This window comes from Bubalus kerabau, unplaced genomic scaffold (assembly GCF_029407905.1).
Source record: "Bubalus kerabau isolate K-KA32 ecotype Philippines breed swamp buffalo unplaced genomic scaffold, PCC_UOA_SB_1v2 scaffold_26, whole genome shotgun sequence".
NCBI lineage: Eukaryota > Metazoa > Chordata > Mammalia > Artiodactyla > Bovidae > Bubalus > Bubalus kerabau.
Window position 1 is genome coordinate 7303981 of NW_026577880.1, and position 7843 is coordinate 7311823.

A 7843-nucleotide genomic window follows, 5' to 3' on the forward strand; every position below is an offset into this window, starting at 1 on the left:
ATCGTCCAGAAAAACCCGCAAGTTCCACATACAAATCGACAAGTGGCCTGTCACCCCATGAACAACGCGAGAGTCAAGCGGAGTTCCATTCCTCCACACAAGACGAGGCCTGACTCTCCTGTCCCAACTCTGCAGGGACTCTGCGATCCGAGTCAGATCCGGCGCATTCGAAGCCAGGAGAGGAACCCTGTGGTTCCTGCCTCAACTTGTCATGAGGCCCTCTTCCATTGCACCAAACCCAGTGGAGTTCCGAGAGGCCCCTCCCAACTCCACAGTGACCCTGACTTCTCAGAGGCACGCTGAGAAGCTTCCTGAGGTCACTGGCACAAGTCGATGGAACCCAGGGTTTCCTGCTGCAACCCAAGAAAGACCTCGAGAGTCCTTCTTTAACACGTTTTCAGGCCCAATTCCCCTACCATGACTCGAGAACAATGACGGGCTCCCTCTCACCACGTGCATAGAGACCTGACTGCCCTGGCACCACATGAGAGGCTCACTGAGCTCCCAGTCTTACTTCGTGAGAAACCCCACACTAGCGCCACAGCTCGAGAAAACCTACGAGACGCCCCAGTCATCGGGAGATGAGGGCCTTCATTTCCTGCATTGCCTGGAGAGCAATCCCGTGTCCTCCCTCCAAACACCAGAGGAGGTTTGACTCCCTTTAAGCCACTCAGTGGGCTCCAAGACATACCCGTCCGACTCGAGAGGAGAGCAGAGTCCTTTGCTTCCCCTCGAGACGAGGCCTGACTCCAGGGTGACTCTGGAATGCAACCCCGAGATTCCTGTCGCCCCTTGACATGAACATTAGGTCCTGCACACAAGCCTTGGTGGGGTCTCTTTTGCCTTCAGTGACTAGAGCGCACCTCCAGCTCTTCCTCGAATCTCGAATGGAAGATAAGACTTTTGTGGGCCAACACAAGAGGAAGCATGAATTCCCTGTGGTAACTCAAATATCCCACCGCAACTAGAGAAAAACCAAGTGGTTCCCCAGTCATTCCAAGATGAGGCCCTTGCCCGCTGGAGCACCCCAAGAGAAGTCCCACGTTCCAATTTGAAGAGCGAAACGGTACTTGGAACGCGTTATGCGACCCCAAAAGTTACCCGACATACCTGTCTCACTTGAGGGAAACACCGAGGTTCCCAGCAGCACGTCATCTGAGCCACTTCTCCCCTCCTGATCGCCACAGGAGGGTCGATTCCTCTGCTTTGTCTGGAAGGGTTTCATGACCTTCGCGGCACACCTCAGGATGAGGCCGGTTTCATGAGGAAATTCCAGAGTAGCCACGTGGGTGGTGCCAAATGCTGAACGACCCCGATTTCCCAGTCCGCTCTTCATAAGAACACGATGCCCAGACACCTCTTCGAAGGCAACCCTGTGGATGAAGACACAAAACGAAGGGTCACTGACACCCCCATGCATCGTCTGGAAAAACCTGCAGATTCCACACACATTTTGACAAGGGGCCTGAAACCCCATGAGCAACTCGAGAGGCAAGCAGAGTTCCATTCCTCAGAAAAGACATAGCCTGACTCTCCTGTCTCAACTCTGCAGGGACACTACGATCAGAGTTAGAATTGGAGAGGAAGCCTGAGGTTCCTGCCTCCACTCGAGATGAGGCTCTCTTCCATTGCGACAAACCCAGTGGAGTCCCGAGAGGCCCCGCCAAATCCACAGCGTCCCTCACCTCTCAGAGTCACCCTGGGAAGTTCCCTAAGGTCCCCGGCAGAAGGCGAGGGAAACGAGGGTTTCCCGCCTCCCCCCGAGAAAGACCTCGAGAGTCCTTCTTCAACGCGTCTCGAGGCCCTAGTCCCCTCCCGTGACTCGAGAGCCAGGACGCGCTCCCCCTCGCCACGCGCATGGAGACCTGACTTCCCTGGCGCCGCACGAGAGGCTCCCTGAGATCCTCGTCGTGCCTCGGGAGAAAACCCCCACGGGCGCCGCAGCTCGAGGAAACCCCTGAGACGCCCCCGTCCTCGCGAGATGAGGGCCTTCTTTTCCTGCATGGCCTGGAGAGCAATCCCGTGTCCTCTCTCCAAACGGAAGAGGAGGCTGGACTCCCTTGAGGCCGCTCAGGGGGCTCCAAGAGACCCGCGTCGCGACTCGAGAGGAGAGCGGAGTCCTTGGCTTCCCCTCAAGACGAGGCCTGACTCCCCGGGGGAGCCTGGAATGCAACCCCGAGATCCCTGCCTTCCCTGGAGAGGAATATAAGGTCCCGGACACACGCCTAGGTGAGGTCTCTTCGGCCCTGCAGTGACTCGAGCGCAACCCCCAGCTTTCCCTTGCAACCCGAGGGGAAGATTGGGCTTCCCAGGGCCAACCCAAGGGGAAGGCTGAGATCCCCGTCGTAACTCGAGAATGCCGCCACAACTCGAGAAAAACCACGTGGTTCCCACCTCTTGGCAAGATGAGGCCATTGCCCGCGACGGCGTCTCAAGGGAAGTCCCCTGTTCCGCCCTGAAGGGCGAAACGGTCCCTGACAGCCTTCCTGCGAGCCCCAAAAGTCCCCCGACACGCCGGATTCCCTCGAGGGGAACACCGAGGGTCCCGGCACCGCTTCCTCTGAGCCCCTTCTCCCCTCCTGATCGCGACAGGAGAGGCGATTCCCCTGCGTGGTCTGGAAGGGGTTCCCGGCCTTCCCGGCGCACCTCAGGATGAGGCCGGTCTCACGAGGAAATTCGAGGCGAGCCACGTGGGTGGTGTCACATGCCGAACGCCCCCGATTCCCCGGTTCCCCCTTGAGAAGGACCCGAGGCCCGGACCCCTCTTCGAAGGCAACCCTGTGGGTGAAGGCACAACACGAAGGGGCGCTGCCACCCCCGTGCATCGTCTGCAAAGACCCGCGGGTTCCACACACAGCTCGACGAGGGGCCTGAGACCCCCTGAGCAACTCGAGAGGCCAGCGGGGTTCCCTTCCTCAGACAAGACGAGGCCTGACTCTCCTGTGCCAACTCTGCAGGGACCCTGCGGTCGGAGTCCGAAACGGAGAGGAAGCCTGAGGTTCCTGCCTCCCCTCGAGGTGAGGCCCTCTTCCGTTGCGCCAGACCCAGCGGAGTCCCGAGGGGCCCCGCCACCTCCACAGGATCCCTCGCCTCTCAGAGGCACCCTGGCAAGTTCCCTAAGGTCCCCGGCAGAAGGCGAGGGAAACGAGGGTTTCCCGCCGCCCCCCGAGAAAGACCTCGAGAGTCCTTCTTCAACGCGTCTCGAGGCCCTAGTCCCCTCCCGTGACTCGAGAGCCATGAGGCGCTCCCCCTCGCCATGCGCATGGAGACCTGACTTCCCTGGCGCCGCACGAGAGGCTCCCTGAGATCCTCGTCGTGCCTCGGGAGAAAACCCCCACGGGCGCCGCAGCTCGAGGAAACCCCTGAGACGCCCCCGTCCTCGCGAGCTGAGGGCCTTCTTTTCCTGCATGGCCTGGAGAGCAATCCCGCGTCCTCTCTCCAAACGGAAGAGGAGGCTGGACTCCCTTGAGGACGCTCAGGGGGCTCCAAGAGACCCGCGTCGCGACTCGAGAGGAGAGCGGAGTCCTTGGCTTCCCCTCGAGACGAGGCCTGATTCCCCGGGTGAGTCTGGTATGCAACCCCAAGATCCCTGTGGCCCCTAGGGACGAGCATTAAGTTCTGGACACAAGCCTAGATGAGGTCTACTTTGCCCTGCAGTGACTCGAGAGCAATCCCCAGCTCTCCCTTTAAACTCAAATGGAAGATAGGACTTCCCTGGCCCAACACATGAGGAAGACTGTATTCCCCGTCGAAACTCGAGAATCCCGTCACAACTCGAGAAACGCCACGTGGTTCCCCCGTCATCCCAAGATGAGGTCCTTGCCCCCTACAGCGTCTCAAGAGAAGTACCACGTTCCCTCTTGAAGTGCGAAAAGTTATTGGCACCCTTGATGCGCCCTCAAAAGTTCCTCGACACACCAGTCTGACTCGAGGAGAACACCGAGGTTCCCAGCACCACTACATCTGGGCCCCTTCTCCCCTCCTGATCGCGACAGGAGGGTCGATTCCCCTGTTTTGTCTTGAAGGGGTTCCCACCTTTCCCGGTGCATCTCAGGATGAGGCCGGTCTCACGAGGATATTCGAGACATAGCCACGTGGATGGTGAAACATGCCGAAAGACCCCGATTTCCCGGTCCGCCCTTTATTAGATCCTGATGCCCGGACACCTCTTTGAAGATAACCCTTTTGATGAAGGCACAACACTTAGGGGCACTGACACCCCTGGGTATCGTCCGGAGAAACCCGCAGGTACCACACACAGCTCGAGAAGTGACCTGTCACCCCGTGAACAACTGGAGAGGCAAGCAGAGTTCCATTCCTCCACACAAGACGAGGCCTGACTCTCCTGTTCGAACTCTGCAGCGAAACTGCGATCCGAGTCAGATCTGGCCCAGGGGAAGTCAGGAGAGGAAACATGAGTTTCCTGCCTCCACTCGAGATGAGGCCCTCTTCCATTGCACCGAACCCAGTGGAGTCCCGAGAGGCCCCTCCCAACTGCACAGTATCCCTGACTTCTCAGAGGCACCCTTAGACCTTCCTGAGATCACTGGCACAAGTCGAGGGAACCAAGGGTTTCCTGCCCCAACCCGTAAAAGACCTCGAGAGTCCTTCTTCAACGCGTCTTGAGGTGCGATTCCCCTACCATGACTCGAGAGCAATGACGCACTCCGCCTAGCCACGCGCATAGAAACCTGACTTCCCTGGCGCCACAGGAGAGGCTCCCTGAGCTCCCCATTATACCTCGTGAGCAACACCACACTGGAGCCGCAGCTCGAGAATACCCACGAGACGCCCCAGTCCTCACGAGATGAGGGCCTTCTGTTGCTGTATGGCCTGGAGAGCAATCCTGAGTCCTCTCTCCAAACTCCACAGGAGGCTTGACTCATTTTAGGCCACACAGTGAGCTCCAAGATATACCCGTCGCGACTTGACAGGAGAGCGGTGTCCTTGGCTTCCCCTCGAGACGAGGCCTGACTCCCCGGGTGAGTCGAGAATGCAATGCTGAGATCGCTTTCGCCCCAGCAGAGAACATTAGGTCCTGGACACAAGCCTAGATGAGGTCTATTTGGCCCTGCAGTGTCTCGAGAGCAATCCCCAGTTCTAACTCACAATTCGAATGAAAACTGGACTTCCCTGGGCCAGTTGAAGAGGAAGCCTGAATTCCCGGTTGTAACTCGAGAATCCCGCCCCAACTCAAGAAAAACCACGTGGTTCCCCCGTCATCGAAAGATGAGGCCTTTGCCCGCTACAGCGTCTCAAGAGAAGTCCCACGTTCCGTATTGAAGAGCGAAAAGTTACTTGGAACCCTTGATGCGACCCCAAAAGTTCCCCGACATACCAGTCTCACTTGAGGAGAACACCGAGGTTCCCGGCACCACTTCATCTGAGACTCTTCTCCCCTCTTGATCGCGACAGGAGGTTCGATTCCCCTGCTTTGTCTGGAAGGCGTTCCCGACCTTCCTGGCGCACATCAAGATGAGGCCGGTCTCACGAGGAAATTCGAGACATAGCCTCGTGGGTGGTGCGGCATGCCAAAAGACCCCGATTCCCTGGTCCGCTCTTGATAAGAACCCGATGGCAGAACCCAACTCGAAGGCAATCCTGTGGAACAAGGCACAACACGAAGGGGCAGTGACACCCCAGTGCATCGTCCAGAAAAACCCGCAAGTTCCACATACAAATCGACAAGTGGCCTGTCACCCCATGAACAACGCGAGAGTCAAGCGGAGTTCCATTCCTCCACACAAGACGAGGCCTGACTCTCCTGTCCCAACTCTGCAGGGACTCTGCGATCCGAGTCAGATCCGGCGCATTCGAAGCCAGGAGAGGAACCCTGTGGTTCCTGCCTCAACTTGTCATGAGGCCCTCTTCCATTGCACCAAACCCAGTGGAGTTCCGAGAGGCCCCTCCCAACTCCACAGTGACCCTGACTTCTCAGAGGCACGCTGAGAAGCTTCCTGAGGTCACTGGCACAAGTCGATGGAACCCAGGGTTTCCTGCTGCAACCCAAGAAAGACCTCGAGAGTCCTTCTTTAACACGTTTTCAGGCCCAATTCCCCTACCATGACTCGAGAACAATGACGGGCTCCCTCTCACCACGTGCATAGAGACCTGACTGCACTGGCACCACATGAGAGGCTCACTGAGCTCCCAGTCTTACTTCGTGAGAAACCCCACACTAGCGCCACAGCTCGAGAAAACCTACGAGACGCCCCAGTCATCGGGAGATGAGGGCCTTCATTTCCTGCATTGCCTGGAGAGCAATCCCGTGTCCTCCCTCCAAACACCAGAGGAGGTTTGACTCCCTTTAAGCCACTCAGTGGGCTCCAAGACATACCCGTCCGACTCGAGAGGAGAGCAGAGTCCTTTGCTTCCCCTCGAGACGAGGCCTGACTCCAGGGTGAGTCTGGAATGCAACCCCGAGATTCCTGTCGCCCCTTGACATGAACATTAGGTCCTGCACACAAGCCTTGGTGGGGTCTCTTTTGCCTTCAGTGACTAGAGCGCACCTCCAGCTCTTCCTCGAATCTAGAATGGAAGACAAGGATGGGGAACACATGTATACCTGTTGCGGATTCATTTTGATATTTGGCAAATCTAATACAGTTATGTAAAGTTTAAAAATAAAAAAAAAAAAAGACTTTTGTGGGCCAACACAAGAGGAAGCATGAATTCCCTGTGGTAACTCAAATATCCCACCGCAACTAGAGAAAAACCAAGTGGTTCCCCAGTCATTCCAAGATGAGGCCCTTGCCCGCTGGAGCACCCCAAGAGAAGTCCCACGTTCCAATTTGAAGAGCGAAACGGTACTTGGAACGCGTTATGCGACCCCAAAAGTTACCCGACATACCTGTCTCACTTGAGGGAAACACCGAGGTTCCCAGCAGAACGTCATCTGAGCCACTTCTCCCCTCCTGATCGCCACAGGAGGGTCGATTCCTCTGCTTTGTCTGGAAGGGTTTCATGACCTTCGCGGCACACCTCAGGATGAGGCCGGTTTCATGAGGAAATTCGAGACTAGCCACGTGGGTGGTGCCAAATGCTGAACGACCCCGATTTCCCAGTCCGCTCTTCATAAGAACACGATGCCCGGACACCTCTTCGAAGGCAACCCTGTGGATGAAGACACAAAACGAAGGGTCACTGACACCCCCATGCATCGTCTGGAAAAACCTGCAGATTCCACACACAGTTTGACAAGGGGCCTGAAACCCCATGAACAACTCGAGAGGCAAGCGGAGTTTCATTCCTCAGAAAAGACATAGCCTGACTCTCCTGTCCCAACTCTGCAGGGACACTACGATCAGAGTCAGTATAGGAGAGGAAGCCTGAGGTTCCTGCCTCCACTCGAGATGAGGCCCTCTTCCATTGCGACAAACCCAGTGGAGTCCCTAGAGGCCCCGCCAAATCCACAGCGTCCCTCACCTCTCAGAGGCACCCTGGGAAGTTCCCTCAGGTCTCCGGCAGAAGTCGGGGGAAAGGAGGGTTTCCCGCTGCAACCCGAGAAAGACATCGAGAGTCCTTCTTCAACGCGTCTTGAGGCCCTAGTCCCCTCCCATGACTCGAGAACAATGACGCGCTCCTTCTCGCCACGTGCATGGAGACATGACTTCCCCAGCGCCGCACGAGAGGCTCCCTGAGATCCTCGTCGTGCCTCGGGAAAAAACCCCCACGGGTTCCGCAGCTCGAGGAAACCCCTGAGATGCCCTCGTCCTCGCGAGGTGAGGGCCTTCTTTTCCTGCCTGGCCTGGACAGTAATCACGAGTCCTATCTCAAAAGTGAAGAGGAGGCTGGACTCCCTTGAGGCCACTCAGGGGGCACCAAGATATCCGCGTCGCAACTC